This window comes from Chinchilla lanigera, unplaced genomic scaffold, assembly GCF_000276665.1.
Source record: "Chinchilla lanigera isolate Chin_1 unplaced genomic scaffold, ChiLan1.0 scaffold00011, whole genome shotgun sequence".
Taxonomy (NCBI): Eukaryota; Metazoa; Chordata; class Mammalia; order Rodentia; family Chinchillidae; genus Chinchilla; species Chinchilla lanigera.
In genome coordinates, this window is record NW_004955412.1 from 20344794 (window position 1) to 20363709 (window position 18916).

At 39.6% G+C, this 18916-nt stretch overlaps 1 protein-coding gene across 1 annotated transcript in view; it reads left to right on the forward strand.

The window, feature by feature from the left end:
- The window catches only part of Cbl (Cbl proto-oncogene, E3 ubiquitin protein ligase), a gene marked incomplete at its 5' end in the record, with an annotated part of 81529 nt that overhangs the window by 37783 nt on the left and 24830 nt on the right, over window positions 1-18916 (forward strand).

Genomic DNA, 18916 nt, shown 5'->3' on the forward strand with positions numbered 1-18916 from the left:
TATTATTATTTTTTGATAGCAGGAATCAAACTCAAGACCTTGCGCTTGCTAGGCAGATGCCGTGCCACTGAGCTATATCCCCTGTCTATTTTTGTTGTTGTTGTTTTTGAGACAAAGTTTTACTGTGTTGTTTTGGCTGGCTTTGAACTCGTGATAGTCCTGCTGCCTCAGCCTCCTGAGTATTGGGATAACAGGGGTGCACCACCATGCCTGGCTTCTGAGAAAGTTTTATAGAGCAAAGTCATAAGGCTGGGTACAACGTGGGCCAAATTATAATCAACCAATAAGATTAGATTGGTCCAGTAGTGGCAAGGGCATATGGATGACATCATTAACCTCAGTCAATAACAGTAACCTTAGTCTTTGTAGTCTCAGTCTTAGTACTCTTGGTGGGTCAGAGAGGATGGCCTACCCCAATGAGATCACGGTTTATCTACGTGGGAAATCTCAAAAGAGTGGTACCAACAATCTCAAACTGCCATTTATCCCTTAGGGAAATATGTACATCTGGCCATTGTGACTTCAGTTGTTAGATGGGCCTCTAGCCAGTTTTTGGTATGTTCTCATCTTCTTCCTTTTCTTTCTAGTTGCCTTTCATTTCTCTTTCCTTTCTTATTACCTTGTAGTTTCTGTGGTGAATAAAACCTTTGTTGAGTAGAAGTGGCAAGAGCAGGTGTCCTTGTCTTCCTCTTGGTGTTAGGAGGAATGTTTTTAGTCTGTCAGCACTGAGTAGAATGTTAACTATGACATTTTCCTAGACACCCTTTCTCAGGTTGATAAAGTTTCTATTTTTTGCTTAATTTTTTTTAAATTCTGAATGTTGAATTTCAATAATTCATTTGTGATTTCCTTTTGGGAATACTTAAGTACTGTATATTAAAATAATCTTGTTCATAAAAGAAATACACTAGCTTGAATAGCTTAAGGCAAAGTAGAAATTTGTTGACTTGGAGAATTTTTAAAAAGTAAGTATTTTAAATTGCACTAGGAGCAAGAATACAGCTTTAGGAACAACTGAAACTAGGATTAAAATGTTGCCAGGGCTCCCTCTTTTTTCTCTCTTTTTGCATCAGTTTTTTATTTTATTTTATTTTATTTGTGGTGGTGGTGGTTGTTTTGAGACAGGTATATAGTTCAGGGTGGTCTTAAACTTACTGTGTAGTCCAGGCTGGCCTTAAACTTGTGAGAGTTCGCCAGCCTCAGCCCCCTGACTGCCTGGATCACAAGTATACACCTCCATGCCCATCAGCTAATAGAATAGTTGGTAGGGAAGAAAGACTGAAAGCTTTTCCTTCAACACCAGCAGCCACACAAGGAAGCTTACTTTTGCCACTGTGTTCAACATAGTACTAGCAGTTTTAGCCTGAGCAGTTAGACAGCAAAAGAAACAATATAGATGAGGAAAAAAAAAACAGTCTCCATTTGTATGTGACATAATCTTGTATTTTAAAAATCCCAAGGATCCACTAAAAGACAAAATGAATTCTGCAAAGTTGTAGAAAACAAGATCAACATAGAAAAGTCAGTGGTATTTCTATATATGAGCAATGAATGACCCAAAAGTGGAATTAGCAATGAGTTTAACCAGGGTGGTAAAAGACTTGCTTATTAAGAGCTACAAACCATTACAGTACTCAATAAAGGAAAGATGATACTATAAATGGAAAGATTTCCAGTGTTGGTCAGTTGGAAAACTTCGTATTAAGATAGCAGTTCTTCCGAAACTGATCTGTAGATTTGATGCAAAAAGTTCATCTGCCTTTTGCAGAAATTGACAAGCTATACAGAAATTCAAGACTCAGAATAGGCCAAAGTAACCACAAGAAAGAACAAAGGTGGGATTTGTGCACCTTCGTTTCAAAGCCTTACTACAGAGCTACAGTAATCAAGATGGTATAGTACCTGTGTTAATATAGATATGTATATTAATGAAGTAAAATTGAGAATCCAGAAATAAACCCTTTCATTTGTGTCAGTCAGCGCCCCCCGCCCCCTTTAACCTGGTGATTAAACACAGGACCAGGCAAGGGTCCTACCACTGGGTTACATCCCCCAGCCTATCAGTTTACTTTTGAAAAGGACCAGCGCATTTCCTGAAGTAAGAGAGAAAGGACAGTCTTTTCAGTAAATGGTACAAAGACAAAGGGATAGCCACACACAAAAGAAGGAAGTTGGATCTTATGCTGTATTAAGCAGAATTGTCTCCAGCAAAGACCTAAATTTAAGAGCTAAAATAAAATTTTAGAAAACCATAACCAAAAAATCTCTATGACCTTCAATTAAATGGTGAACTTTAAAGCATGATACCAAAAGCATAGGCTAGAAAAGAAAAAAATAAGTTGAACTTCCTCAAAATTAAAAACTTAGTCAAAAGACACTATTAAGGGAGTGAAAGAGCCTGTTGTGGTGTCACATACCTGTAGTCCCAGCTGCCCAGGAAGCTGAGGCAGAGGATCACAGGTTCAAGGCCAGCATGGGCAGTTTAGCAAGGCCCTGTCTCAAAAAGGGATGGGGGTATAGCTCAATGGAAAAGTGTCTCTGGGTTTGATCCCAGCACCAAAAAAAGAAAAAGAAAAAGACATCCCACAGAATGGAAAAGTTTGCAGAGCATGTTTCTGGTAAGGGATTAGTAGTGAGAATATAACATAAAATACTTCTTTACCAGAAAAACAAACTAGTTTAAAAATGGTCAGAGGAGCTGGGCATAGTGACACATGGCTGTAATCCTAGGACTCAGAGGCTGCTGGGCTACACAGTTGAATTCAAGGCCAACCTGAACTACATAGTAAGCCAAGACCCTGTCTCAAAGAAAAAAAAAAGTCAAAGGAAAAACTTGGGCATGGTGGTACATACTAGCGATCCTGTCTCAGGAGGCTGAGGCAGGAGGATTGTGAGTTCAGTGCCTGCACAGTGAATTCAAGGGCTACATAGTAAGAGCCTATCCCTGCTTCTTTTTTTTTTGGTTTTTCTCCGGTACCAGGAACCGAACTCACGACCTTGCGCTTGCTAGGCAGGCGCTTTTGCCGCTGAGCTAAATCCCCAGCCCCTATCCCTGCTTCTTGCAGAGTTGAAGGTTAAATCAGTGTATCTTCTTCAAAGAAGATATACAGTTGGCTAATGAGCTCATGAAAAAGATGCTCAGCATCAGTAATCACTAGGGAAATGCAAATCAAAATCATTATATCACTTCAGGCCCATTAGAATGGATATTATCAAAAAAAAAAAAGGGAAACAAACGTCAGTGAGGATAGATGTTGAACACACTCGCTGTACTGACAGGAATGGTGGTACACTCACTGTGAAAAACAGTTCATTTCCTCAAAAAGTTGAACAGAGAGTTTGTAATTCTTGTGTCAATGAATTGAAAGCAGACTTGACCAGATACCTGTGTTCTCAAGTTCACTCAGTATTTTTTTTTTTTTTTTTTGGTACCAGGAATCGAACTCACAATCTCGTGATTGCCAGGCAGGCGCTGTGCCGCTGAGCTGTATCCCCAGTGTCTCAAGTTCAAATAGCAGTAATATCGTGATAGCCAAAACATGAGAAATTGCCTAAGTGTCTACCAGCAGATGAATGGGTAAAAGAAATGCAGTATGGCCATAGAAGGAAATGGTATTCACTTACAAAAAGGAGTGAAGTTCTCCTACATTGCTACAACTCAGAGGAAATCTGGAAACATTCTAAGTGAACTCAGTCAAACAGAAAAGGGCAAATACTATATGATTGTATGTACATGAGGTATTTAGAATAGGCAGATTATCAGAGACAAAGGTATGGAGGGAGAATAGTTACTGCTTAATGGTTATAGAAGTGCTCTTTGTATTCTTACTTTGTCACACACACTGCCATAGTCAAGACCTAAAAAGAAAAAATTGTTTCTACTTCCTTAAGGACTTCCTCTCCTTGTAACTTTTTTTAGTGGCGAGGATATTGTTTCCTTTGTAGGGCTGGGGATCAAATCCTGGGATTTGCACATGCTAGGCAAATGCTCTACCACTGAGCTATATCTCCACCCCTTGTTTTATTTTTTTATTTTAATTTTTTAAAATTTTTTGAGACAGAGTTTCACTATGTAATCTAGGCTGATCTTGAACTCAAACTCATGGCAATCCTCCTGCCCCAGCCTCCTGAGTGCTAGAATTACAGGCATGTGCTAAAACACCTGGGTCCCTTGTTTTATTTTAAGGAAGTGTCTTGCTACTCAAGGATGGCTTCAAAGTCTGTCCTCCTCCCTCAGGCTCCTTAATAATAGCTGAGGGGACAGGCATGATCACTGTTCCTTGCTCATTAAATACTTTTTTTTTTTTTTTTTTTTGTCTTTTTGAGACAATTTGAGACAGGGTCTTGCTATGCAGTTCAGGCTGGCCTTGAGCTCACTTTGCAGCCCAGGGTGGTCTCGAACTTGCAACAATCCTCCTGTCTCAGCCTCCCAAGTGCTGGGATTACAGGTGTACAACACCATGCCCTGCTCAAGGATGTTTTTATGTTCAAATGGCATTTTGCTTTTTCTGGACGTCATAGTGAAGAATAGGATATTGACTGCTTTTACATTTGGGTACTATTTTTTGATTCAAATACTGGCAACCATCAGTCTTGCCCACCATTGCCTCTGTATCATCTATACATCGTCGTGTTGATGTATGTTTACATCAACACAGTGGAGAAGGCAAATCACACAATATTTTAGTATTATAATAAAGGCAGTTTTTAACCTTGTAGACTTTCTCAAAAGGTCATAGGGACTATCACCAATCACATTTTGAGAAAACCGCTGTGTTGTTCTATAGCGGTTTTAAATTTTTTAAATGCTGTAGCCACATTATAGGGAATTGAAAAAAGTAACACAAGGGGAAAAAAAGTGACTAAGGCTACTGTCACATGGGGCAGTTCCTTCTAGTCTAGTGTGGTAGCCTACTCCTGTAATCCCAGCATGTGCCACCATGTCCAGCTGCCTATAACTCAGAGGCTGAGGCAGGAGGATCCTTGTGAGTTCGAGGCCAGCCTGGGCTACAAAGTGAGTTCAAGGCCAGCCTGAACTGCAAAGTGAAAGCATGCTTCAAAAAAAAAAATTATCTCTTCATTATGATCTATTGCTCCTGAATTGCTTAATAATTCTGGAGAAAGGCAGGGTTCTCTGTTTTTGAAGTTGAACCATTTTGCATTTCAAAGAAGAATTCAAGGCTAGTATATAGATTGGAATAAGTGTACCAGGTCCTGTGTAGCTGCTTAGATTGCTGGGTTGCATTCAGTAGCAGAGGTTTCCAGGGTAGATTAGAAATGGTTTCTGGAACTTGGGAAAGAGGTATGAGAGGACCATAATATGTTACCTGTATGTTCTTAGCCTGAAACAGAGTTTTCATTATGTTTGAAAAATTTTATCTTAATTGTTTTCATCTTCTCCCTGAAAACCCACTTACATGCATATTTGACCCTTAACTTTTGTCCTTCTGCAGAAGTCCCCTACTGTGCTCATTTTTGTTTTATTTTGGATAGTTTCTGTTACTTTGTCTTAAAGCTATTACTACTGTTCTTCAGTATTTTAAAAATCTGCTATTAATCATCTTTATTGAAGTTTTCAGTGAAATTTAAAGTTAGATTTGGGTCTTTTTATATCTTCTGAATATATATCATCTGTAAGTGTTTCTCTACTCTTTTATACAGGGGATATAGTTAAAAGTAGCTATTTTGATATCTTTGCTAATTCTCCTTCATTGTGTGCTTAATAATGTTTTATTGAATGCAGACAGTGCCAGTTTTACCTTGTGCTTAATACTTTTGTATTCTTTTTGTTTGTTTTGAGACAGGGTCTTGCTATGCAGTTCAGGCTGGCCTTGAGCTCACTTTGTAGCCCTGGCCGGCCTCAAACTTGCAGTGATCCTCTTGCCTCAGCCTCCTGAGTGCTGGGAATACAGGTGTGCACCAACATGTCCAGCAATACTTTGATATCCTTACAACTATCCCTTAGCTGTGTAATGGGACACAGCTGTGTTATTTAGAATACTTTGATCTTTTTAAATCTTGTTGGGCAGGAGCTAGGGATTTAGCTCAGTGGCACAGCGCCTGCCTGGCAAGTGCAGGGTCGTGAGTTTGATTCCCGGTACCGGAAAACAAACAAACAAACAAAAAAATTAAATCTTGTTAGGCAGATACAGAACAGCCTTCAATCTAGGACAAATTTTCTCCACAGCCCACTGAGTGATAAGGTTTTTTCCTCTCTGCTGTCCCTGTGTGGGACCCAGGGGGTGATTTTTCTCCTTTTAGGTGGTTCTTTCCCCAGCCTCACATATTTTCCTTGCTGATCAGTGCCCATTTGAAGACTTAGAAGGTGCCCTCATCTGGAGATTGCCAGAATGGCTCTTTCTGTATAGCTCCCTTTTCCGGTACATGGTATCTGCTTTGGCTTCTTCAGACCTGAAGTGGTTTTTTTGTTGGTTTGTTTGTTTGGTCTTTTTTGAGACAGGGTTTCACTCTGCAGTTTGGGCTGGCCTTGAACTCATGTAGCCCAGGCTGGGCTCCACTTACAGCAACCCTCCTGCGTCAGCCTCCCAAGTGCTGGGATTATAGACATGTGCCACCATGCCCAGCTTCAGACCTGAAGTTGTGTCTCCTCTATGTAAGTTAGGTCAGTCACGGGGCTTTGCTCTTTTTTCTCTCTTCACGGTCACTTCCTCTGCTGCCTGATAGCTGGTGTCTAAAATGCTTGTTTCATATATTTTGTCCAGTTTCAGTTTTTTCAGGTCAGAATGTAAATCCAATCTTTTTAATTCTGTTTTGGATAAAAGCAGAGATCCAATCTAAAATGTTATTTAGGCCATTTCCAGGTTAAGATGCAGATAATATTTGCCATGTGCTTGACATGGTCTTTTCTACCTTGCTAGACATACTAGTTGAACATTCTCTGTGTGTTGAGCACTCACTGTGTGTGTGTTCATTGCTGAACAAAGTAGTATATAGCCATTGCCTTTTGTAAGGACACTGTATAGATGTGGAAGCTGAGGCCCAGAGAGTTAGAATGAGTTACTTAGGTCTGTGTAGCTAGTAAGTGGGAGGTCCTTTTGTTTTTTTAAACTAGTTTCCAGAATGGTTATTGCCAATTCTGTTTTCTTTCAGTGTCTAGGAGTGACTATATATTTCATTCCTTATGATAGAAGTGGACCATTGGAGACTACACTTCAAGCATCGTATCAAACTTTAAACTACATAAACTGAAAGAAATTAGACTGTGTTTTAGTAAGCCTGTCCTTTGAACACAGAAGATTAGCAGTGTGGTTTACCACAGGATTATGTATTCACATAACAAAAGACTTCAGCTCAAAATATTTCTAGTTAAGACATAGGCTGGATTATGCAGTTACAAGAAGGAATATGAAGGCACTGCCTTGCACCTGCTGCTGAAGAAGCAGTGATAGCTTTCATGAAGCAGAAGCACTGTAGGAAATAGGCAGTGAATGGCAAGAGGGATGTGCAGAGCTTTTCTAATCACTTTGTCCTAATAGTGCCAACCGAGACTTGCTTGCTCTAAAACCTGAGTGCTTGTGAGGTCTACAACTGCATTTAAATGAGAACATCGTAAAGAACAAACTCAAAAGCTGGCCACCAGAATGTCTGTCTTGCCAGCCTGTAGTATACAAAGCCAGCCAGTGCCTGCTGGAGAGAAACCTCATAGTAGGAAAATGTTAGCAACATTGTTCGCTTCTGACCTGGCAGCTTACTTTTTTACTTCTCATTGTGTATCGAAGTTAAAATTTATTCACAAAGCTTAAATTCAGTATATTAAATTTGTTAAAGAAGTGGAGTAAAAAGCTTTAGTGATTAGCATTTCTCTTTCCTGAGTCCTCCCCCTACTCCTTTTACATGCAAAACACTCATCCATCTCAGGGACTAACAAAACATATCTAGATGGTTGAAATCTAAGTTGAAGTATTGAGATTTAATGTTTCTTGGCCTATATCATACTTTCATGACTTTTTTCCAGTTATGTTTAACTATCAGTTAAATATTTTCTCAGCCAGGCACAGTGGTGCACTCCTGTAATCCCAGCAGTCTGAGAAGCTGAGGCAGGAGGATCATGTGTTTTAGTCCAGCTTGGGCAATTTAGAGACTTGACAGGACCCTGTCTCTAAATTTAAAATTTTAAAAAGCACTAAGAGTGAGAAGGTCTTACTCTGACTTCAGTAAAGATGATTTAAAAACTGTTTACTAGAGGACATCTTCCATTGGTCTTTCTGTTAACAGTGACCAAAGTTCTCTTGGCGTGATCCCTGGTGCAGGACTCTCTTGGCCAGTATGTGACCATTACCTCTTTTATTTATTCTTTTCATCACTGGATCAAAGTCTTACAGTCTTCCTTGCAAACCCTACATGATGAAGGTACTATTTTGTAGCGCAGTGTTACTCAGTAGCCCACTTACATCTCGGAAAATATGTGGCACTGTGAAGGCACTGTGGAGCAAGGTCAGGTACGTGACTCTGGAGCTGACTTGTTCTGTGCTGACTACTCTACTCTTCGCTCTCTACATTGCCTAAACAAGTGTCCTTTCTAACTCAGACTTCTCATTTTGAAATGTTCTCATAGTTTAGTTGTTCCTCAATGTAAATATATCAAAACATCACATTGTACCCCATAAATGTATGCAATATATATTAGTTAATACAATTTTATATATATATTTTAATTTTAAAGAATAAAAGAAGGATAACATAATAATAGGGGGGACTTAGCAAATTACAGACAAAATGGTAGGAAATTATCAATGGTTATCGTTTTACATATTATTGTCTACAAAATAGTTTCTCAGGAAAACAAATAGACAAATAATAGTGAGTTACAGACAAAAGAGGTCAATTTTATAAAAATATTCTCATAGGATTGTTCTATTATTATGAGCCAGGCAGGGCTGTAATCCCAGCACTCTAGGAGGCTGAGTCAGGAAGACCAAAAGTTTGAGTCCAGCCTGAGGAACTTAGCGACTCACCGAGACTGTGTCTCAGAATTTAAAAAGGGCTAGAAACATGGCTCAGTAGGAAGCTCAGTCTCCTGTACCATTAAAAATAAAAAAAGGCTGATGTATTGCATTAAATATTTAGAAAACAATGCTTGGGGCACAGAAAGAAGTATATAAATATTTGATTAAAAGAAAATTAGAGATGTATACTCTGATGAAAAGTTATAGAAAAGAGAAAAATGTTAAAAAGTCATATCCTCTGAATTATGTAATTAAGATGGTTAAAACTGTAAATGTTGCTCTGCATATTTAACTACAGCTTTTAGAAAGGAATAAGTCATAGTTTAAAGGCTATGGAATTTCCTTTATGTAAGTACCAGTCAGCACGTATTTTTGAGAGCTTGTGCTAAGACTCAAGGGAGTGCCAATGGACTACGACTGGGGCAGAAGGATGAGCAGGGTTTTCTGGGCATCCTGTGCAGAGGGGTGTGAGACGAGCCCTGAGACTGCTCCAGAAGAGGGACGCATCTCCTGCCTCACGCCTGTTCTTCTCTTTATGACACTGAGTGTTGGAAGTGAGAAAAACATGTGAGTTTGGGCTCCTGTTTTAGGAGTTGCCAAGAACTAGCTTGTCTGGTATCTAGAGTCTGTGGGGTCCTTGGAAGGATGTTTAGAAGAAACTACCCCTGCTGGAGGGTGGCAGGAGTGCGGGGTGCTAGTTAGCTTGTAGCCACACCACCCAGATAGACAATGGGGAATGTATGAGTATTGTTTGGAAAGGTGACTTAGGACCATCTTGTGAGTTCTGAGATGTATGAGTGGAGCAGGTTGAACTTCTGTGTGGGTGGTACAGGAGATTGAATCCAGGGCTCTCACGCTGAGCGACATTCCCAGCTCCAGTTTCTTAAATCTTGACAAAGGGTCTCACTGGGTTGTGCACTCTGGGCTCAGTCTTCCTAAATTGAACTTTTTTGGGATGTTTTCTGGGCATTATTTGAAGAGTTTCATATAGGAGGCTGGAGGAGATTACGCGTATATTTAACAATTGACTTGCTGGAGCGGGAAGTATGACGGAATGTTGGAGGCTCCAGTGGGTTGCTGCTTTGCATTTCCTTGGTCAGTTAGCAGAGTTCCCTCCTTAGCTTTGGACTTCTGTGAAGCAGCTCGGGGATGCTCTGGATGATTAATAATGGCTGTTTGTTACCATGTTGCTCAAGGACCTTAAGAGTAGGACCATAAATATTGTATGAAATACATTTAGTGTGAACTTAGTAAAAGGGGCCTTTGATACTTTTAGCTCTGTTGGGTGAGAATTTGGTAGGTGATAGTTTTCATTTTTCTTTTTTTTTTTTTTCTAACAGCTTCAGAAGATAAGAGTTAAACAGTATTTCATTGACTTCCTGTGAAGCTCTGTTGAAAGAAGTTCCGTTGTATCTATTTTTAAAGCTGGTTACTATGAGCAGAGGATGCTGCTTCTGAGTTGTAAATGCCCTCCTCAGTATATTCTCGCTCCACTTTCTTTGGATGACACTGGTGTTTACATATAAGGTTTATTGGAGTTTTAATAAATAGGAAGAGCACCAGCTGACACTGAAACTATACATGAAGCAAATGAAGTGCAATACTTAAAACATCCTTCTTACTACTTGCTTAAGTAGGTCGTTAGCCCATAGTGCAGCTAGATGTCTGCAAAAACCAGGTTATGTTACAACCTCATTTTGAGGAGTATTTTATAGTCTCAAAGTGGTGTGAGGTTTTGCACCTGGTTTGTTTGGCATTGTATTAAAATTGTTAAATAATTATGAAATTACTCTATTGGAAAAGGGACACTGTAGGTCTTTGATATTGTTAAAGTAGATTTATATCTAAATTATTGGGCGTTTCCCTCAGTGTTTTTGTTAGGAAAATTTTCAGCTATACACAGAAGTTGATAGAATTTTATAACTGTCATATACTGATATAGAGCTAGCTAAATTACTGCTTTTAAAAGGAAAGTTTTTTTTCTTTTAAAAATCAAAGAAATAAATTGGGTGTGGTGGCTTATGCCTGCAATCCCAGCCCTCGGGAGGCTGAGGCAGGTAGATTTTTGCAAGTTTGAGACCAGCCTGGACTACAAAGTGAGCTCAAGGCCAGCCTGAACTGCATAGCAAGACTGTCTCAGAAAGACAAACAAACAAATAAATAGATAAATAGCAAAGAAATGTCTTTGAATTTTTGAACCATTTTTACATGAATCTGATTTGAAATGGCTGAGATGATTTTTGTATTATTTCATCAGAAAATAACACATTGCAGGATTTAGCAAATCCCTAATGTACATAACAGTATTTTAATTTAGCAGATTAGCTTTATCAGCTGTGTTCATACAATTAACTATTCATTTAAATTTTATAAGAGGGCTGGGGGTTTAGCTCAGCGGCACAGCGCCTGCCTGGCAAGCGCAACGTCGTGAGTTCGATTCCCGGTACCGGAAAAAAAAAAACAAAAAACAAAACAAAACAAAAAATTTATAAGATACTTTTCCCCCCCAAGGGTTACATGTTTTAGATATTATACTTAGTAGTTTGTATTAACTGTACAAAAATGTGGGTTCCATTGCCAGACATGGTGGTGCATGCCTGCAGTCTCAGTCCTGAGGAGGCTGAGGTAGAAAGATTGCCAGGAGTTTGAGGGCAGCCTGGGCTACACAGTGAGACCCTGTCTCAACAAAATAAAACAAAAACAAAAGCCACCAAAAAACAAATTAATGGGTTTCATTGTGGCATTTCCATATAGAACGTACACTATTAAAAGTTATAATTTCTAGTCAGGCATATATCTTGTAGTCCCAGCTACTAAGGAAGCTGAGATGGGAGGATCTTAAGTTCAACCCCAGCCTAGACAACTTAATGTGCTGTCTCCGTATAAAATTGAAAATGGGCTAGGATGTGACTTGTGGTTAGTGCTCGTCTCTCTGTGTCTCTGTTCCGGAATATAGTGTTGAGTCCTCCGTCATGCAAGAAACACTGGGTTTCTTTCTCTCATGTCTTTCCTTTCCTCTTCGGTGCTCTTATGAAATTAAGCTGCTGAAATTCAGGATTCTTTCCAGTTTCAAATTAGTGGAATGGCATAAATTCATACTTTTTTTTTGTAGAGGGGGTACAGGGAATCGAACTCAGGACCTTCCACTTGCCAGGCAGGCACTTGTGCCACTGAGCTGTATCCCCGGCCCAGATTCATACATTTTTATGGGTGGATGAGATCTTTGAGAGTAATTAGCTCAGGTTCTTCATACCACATTGGGTGAGAAGCCCATGGAGGTCAAATCATTAATACAGTAAGTTAGTTAGTGAGAAAAGCTATTTTAGATCTCTGACCTTTTTGACTGCTATCATAAATATGCTCAGGCACCCGTTGGGGAAAGAAGAACTATGTATGTTTGTCTACTGGAAATGTATTATTATCAAAATGGATTTTTAAAAAATGTAATCCTGATGGAGAATATCTATGGAACATTGGGTTCATTTTTTTTTATAAATCATTTTGTTATTTTTTGATGGATCTCAATCTGTTAATAATATTTCTCAGCCATCTTTTTTTTCTTAAAGCTGTGATAATACTTTTAAGGGATAAAACTTTTTTTTTTGGGGGGGGGATAAAACTTCTTACTAACAAAAAAGAGATACTACTTTCAGTACTTGTCTTAACCACTAATAAGATATGCATTTTAATAGAAGGGGTTAATTTATCTCCTCATACTATGTTCTTTTTTCCATTTCCCCTTTCTTTGTGAAGAACTTTATGGCCAAAAAGTTGTAAGACAATTTTTTCAGTATGTTATATAGTACTGTGCTGTATAACATTATTTATATAAAGGGTACTTCTCAACTTCTTAGGTATTGCTTGAAATAGTAACTGTAAGTCCTATCAGGTTGTATTTATATTTTTACTTTTGAAGGCAAAATAGGAACTATAATTGCCCTTTTACTTTTTAATATACTTATGTGTTAGCAACATAAAAATCTTAGTTCCTTATTAGCTAAAATTACACACTGAAAAATGCACATTATTTTAGGCTTGAGGTTGGAGGGTGCATTGGCTTTTAGAGTAAGAATTGGGGTAAGGGGGGAAGCTGACACCCGTCTCCTGGGAAAGTTGTGAGAGAAGAGGAAGGTGGATGCTAGAGAGGAGAATTTGCAGTTGTTTACATGTATCTGGTTAGAGTTAAAGAAATGCTGTCCTCCTTCAAACAGTTACAGAGAAACCTGCACTACTTGTTGTTGGAACTTAGGAAAGTTCTGCAGGGCGTTTATAAAAATTTGCAGAATTGTTAGAAACATTGTATGAATCTAACTGCTGACAAAATTTTGAAAAGTTCCCTGCCATGTAATAAACTCAAGTGTCTGTCATGCCTCATTGGTCTGTTTATGTATTAAGACAGATTCTGCTGATTAAATGTTGCCCTATACAGTGTAGACTGTGAACCCTAAGCCTAAGGCTTTAAAATGTTATTGAACAGAATTTCAACTCAGGTGAGTTGCAAAATGAACCAGGAACTTTTAAGAAATGTGATGCTCACTGTGCGTATCTATGGTTTTATGAAACGTGTGCTGGCTTTGAGGTGGGGGTAGGGTACATCCTGGAGTAGGAAAATGGCCTAAATTGATTTTCAGTAACTATTTCAGTCAGCACTTCGAACTGCTCTTAGGTACCCAATGCCATTTTATGTCCTTGTGATCAATACCTTTCCCTTTTTTGCGGCTTGCTTTACAGCTTTAAAAAGCTTTTTGCCCATTATTATTTCTCTGTGTATATTTTGTCTCTGGTCCAGCATAGAAGTAGATACCTAGTAGCTTTTCAGTGGAAAATTATTTGAATAGCCATAGATATAGGCATGCCCTGGGCATTCTAGGGTCCACTGTCTTCACTTCAGACTCAGTTTAAAAATCAACTTAGTCCTGGGGGCTGGGGATTTAGCTCAGCGGCAAAGCGCCTGCCTGGCAAGCGCAAGGTCGTGAGTTCGGTTCCTGGTACCGGAGAAAAACCAAAAAAAAAAAACAAAAACAAAAAACAAAACAAACAAACAAACAAAAAAAAATCAGCTTAGTCCTGTAAGAGCACCCTCCCTGCTAGCACTGCTGCTTGGCTTCTCATTCCTCAGAGCACTTTCCTTCCCTCCAGATACTGATGAGAATGTCAGTGCCGTAAAATGAAGAGTTTTATTTTGGTCACTGCCTTATTCACCCCCAGAGCCTGGCATATATAGCAGGCGTCATGTGTTTCCTGAAGGCATAAGGAAGGTTAGAAATCATGCCAGACACCTGGAAGAACTGATGTAAACACAAGTCAGAAATGGGTGCAGTGTTTGTGCGCAGGTAAACAGAGTGCAAAATGGGTTTGGATGGCATAAGATGTATCAGAAAAGGGTGCGGGGGTAGATTTTTATTATGTCTACCTGGCTTTTGAAAGAAACCACATTTAAACCAGCTGTGGTGGCACATCTCTGTAACTCAGCCCTGGGGAGGCTGAGGCAGGAGGATCTCCATGAGTTTGTGGCCAGCCTGGGCTATATAGTGAGATCAGGGCCAGCCTAAAGTACATAGCCAAGACCCTGTCTTAGGGAAAGAAAACAAAAAGTGCATTTAACTGAGTATTACTTCAGACTGAGGAAACAAGCAGAGGCTGAAATACACAAAAGCAAAACTGGTGGTAGGTATAAGAAAAGGTGAAAGCTGGTAAGACTGAGGGGCCGCTGGGGAGGTAGTCAGTGCTCAGATTTATGTTCAGTTCCCAGTAACATAAGGTGGGACCGGGGTTGGAGAAAGGAAAAAAAAGTAAAAAGAAAAGGCGATGGATTCAGTTGGCTAGAACATACTAGTAAACTAAGAAACTGTTTAGGAAGGTAGATTAGATCCAGGTCTGTCTAAAGTCTGAAGTTTATCTCCTCTTGCAGTTTATCTCCCCTTCTCCCTTTGAAAGGCACTTGACTAAAGTAAGATTGGACCTGCACAGGAAGAGACTAAAGAAAAACTAGAATTAAATTATGTAGTAGGCAGATGCAGCAGGAATTTGCATTAGAGTAATATAATTCAAAGGTAGTATACTGGATTGACCAGTGGTGGTCAGCTTATAACCCCCAGCTGAACTGAATCAGCGTGGTGCTGGGTATGGGAGGCCCACTTGGGGACTGTTGCCAGCCACATAAGAGGCAGAACTGGAAAAGAAGAGGCTAGGCTGTTGGGAGCGAAGAAAGGCTGTTGGGAGCTGGTAGAAGCTGTAAGGATCTGTTGGTTGTTTTGGAGGAGATTGTCATGCTGGCTTTCCGGATGAACTTGGCTGTTTTCATCCTCCAAGGATCTTGGGACCTTGTTGGCACTGAGAAAGTAGCTTCAGTTCACTTTGTGGGAGCTCTGGTCCTCACTTTCAGCATCACTTCCTGGCTCCAGAGGGGAAGACGGTGCACTGCCTGTCTCCAGGAGAAGCTTGCTGCGTTGGCTTTCCTGATGAGAACTCAGCCATCTTGATCATTGGAGGAGATTGGGACCTCACTCTTGCTGAGGGTGGCTGTGCTACTTTTCTTTGCGGGGGAGCTCTGGTTCTTACTTTACATATCACTTCCTGGCTCCAGTGCAGATCCCTCAGTCTGCTAGCAGAGATACTTCATCCCACTGGCACAGGCTTCCTAGATTCCACCACTGACCTTTGGGCCTTCCCAGCACAGATCCGTGGAACAGGCCTGCATGAGATATTGTTATGGGCTCTAGGCCGCCAGTTGGACTCGTGGAAGGCATTGTTATGAGCTCTAGGTCTTCAGCTGGATTCATGCAGAACAATTCTGTGGGTTTCAGGCCCTTGGCTAGATTCTTTGGTCTTAATGTATGGACAGATTTCCTGCACTCTCTTGTATATCTATTCTTTGAGTGACTATTATAAATAACCTTATAAAATATGTGTCCTGTATTATATTGTTAACCTTGCACAATATCCCCCAAACCATAACAGGTAGGATTGACAACACATTGTCAGGAAATTGACACATCAGATATGGAGAACTAGAGGAATGGGAGAAGCCAAGACTGCACTTAAGGTTTTAAAATTGTGGGAAGTGGGACATGCTGTCATTAAACACAGAATGCAGTAGGGAACATGAATGAAGAGATCTGAAAGATAGCCAGATGTGGTGGTGCATGCCTGTCATCACAGGGAGGCTAAGGCAGGAGAATCACCGGAGTTCAAGGCCAGCCTGAACTGCAGAGTGAAACCCTGTCTCAAAAAAACAAGGAGGGGGGGGGCGTTAATTTTGATCAGGTGGCTTTGAAGTGCTGGCATTCCAGTGGAGAAGTAGGGTAGGCTGTTGAAAAGCTACTAAGGCCCGAGATTTGGGAATTATTTGCAAAATAGTTTCTGAGGTACTAAGATTGCAAAAGAAGAGGACGAAGATGTGGAGAATGAATGAAAAATAGATAGCAAATTCCTGGGAAGTACCTCTTAAAAAGATGGGAAGGAAAGAATGAAAGCGGCCAGGCTTGGCTTGCATCTGTGCTCACAGCACTCTGGGAGGCTAGCCTGGGTGCCACTGCACCTAACAAGACCCTGTTGCAAAAATTAAGTGGGCCCAGGGAGTGGCTGGTGATATATAGTCCAGTGCAGAGGCCCTGGTTCGAGTCTCAGAACTGAGAGAGGGGTCAGGAAGCAAATAGAACCAGGAAAAGACAACAGTAGAACTAAGGAAAAGTATAAGAAGGAAGAAATAAGATTTAGACTTGTATTTTTAGAAAGAGCTCTGTTGTAATCTCAGAGTGCTGACTTACAACTAAACTCATCGGTAGTAATTTATGCTTTGCAGATTTTTGATCAAGTTACCTGCTTCATATATCCAGTATAGTTTTTTTCCAGTGCAAAAGATTGAACCCCACAGGCTTGTTCATGCAGGGAAGCATTCTACGATGGAGCTCCCCCACCAGCCTATGACCCTTTTTTTTTTTTTTTTGGAGACAGGATCTTGCTATACAGGCCAAGCTGTTGTTGAACTTGCTGTGTAGCCTAGGCTAGCCTGGAACTCACGGAGATCCTCGTGCCTCAGTCTCCCAAGTGCTGGGATTGCAGGCATGTGTCACTGCACCCAGTCTTATGATGTATTCTTAAATCCTGTTTTTTGTTTACTCTTCGGTAGATTATACAAGTCCTAACCAGCAGTAATCAAAAGATTAAATTAGTAATCAAAGTGTAGTAATCAAAGTGTAGAAGATGGTTAATGGGCTTTAGAGATTGGTTAGGTATATTTTTATTTTACGCTGTAGCTGTTGGCGTACGAATTTAGAAAATCTTAAGATAATATTTTGCCACTTTTATAGGTGCCTTCAGAAATCAAACTGAAAGGCAATAGCTTGCTTATAAGTGGAAAAAAAATTTCAGCAACAAAAAGCGGAAGTTGATTTATTGAAAACTTTATTAAAAAGATTACTCCAAGCCAGGTGTGGTGGTGAATGCCTGTAATTCCAGTACTTGGTAGGCAGAGGCAGGAGGATTGTTGTGAGTTCAAGACCAACCTAAGCTGCAAAGTGAGCTCAAGGCCACCTGAACTGCATAGTGAGACCCTGTCAAAAGAAAAAAAGATTACTGCAGGAATTTGCAAAGGATTAGAAGCAGGGTTAGTTAATTTGTTGCATTTTATCCTGGAAAGACAAAGCTAGCACTGCTGGTGACCTCCAGTCTAATCTAAAAAAAAATCTGAGGGTTGTGATGTGGTGACCAACATCTGTAATCCCAGCACAGGTTGAGGCAGAAGGATTGCTGCTAGTTCTATGCCAGCCTGGGCTACATAGTGAGGTCAAGGCCAGCCTGACTATACTGAGACCCTGTCTCCAAAAAAAGGAAAAAAAGAATCTGTCTTTAGTAAAGATTTTTAGAGTGTCAATAATATTGATCATGGTTTGACTTGAAATTTTTTAAGTCAGTCCATTTGTATGACAAGAATAGACTTGAATATGCAATACAGATGATAGGGATGAGGAAAAATAAGAGTAGTTGGTCGTTGGTTTGGTTTATACTAGTATTTGAAGCAGCTTGTTCTGTGTGACAGCATTAAAGATAAAGATAATCTGAACAAAGTACACCCCTAAAATTACATCATCTGTTAAACTGGTACTGTGCAGCACATCTGTAATCTTTAAATACAGATTACTGGGACAAAACTAACAATTGTTAAAAACAGTAGTAGCACATGCTCTTAATATATGGAAATTTTTATGTGGTTTGCATATAATTTTTGTTTGATTGAGTTTTTTGGTACTGGGAATTGAACTCAGGGCCTTGCGTGTGCTAGGTAGGCACTGTGCCACTGAGCTACATCCTTGGCCCTATGTTTTGATTTTTCTATCTAAGTAAGAGGGGTTGTTTTACTTCAAGGTCTGATTTAATAAAATATTTGTTAGGTCTGGATATTTAAACACTTTTCATTGAGAATTTTAAATTTATCTTAATTTGGATGAGTTGTCTGATGGAGTACACTTAAAAATAAAGTAGGTTATGCAAAGCACAAATAACACATTTTGTTTTTCCAACATTTTGTTGTGGTTGGTGATAGTAGTGCACAAGTTTTTACTGTTTGTTGGATTATCTGTCATCATAAAAAAGGAAATTTGCTTCTATTTATGTTCTGTTATTAAAAGCCTTATTAGAAGTTTAAACTTTAAGATGTATGACTGCAGAGGTCCCCCCCCCACATTTTCTGTATATAATACCTGTTTGCGTGGGAAGAGGTCTAGTTATTGAAGTCTTGCTTCTGTTATATTTGCAGTTCTGAAGCCTTTCTTGGAACAAAGATAACAATATCACAGACCATTTAATATTTTCAGGAGCGCATTCCATTTTCCCTGTTCTAAACATCTTTGAATAATATTGACCAAAAAATATATTTGAAGAGGTTCTTTCTGATTTTTTTTTTTTTTTTTTTTTTTTTTGGTTTTTCTCCAGTACCGGGAACCGAACTC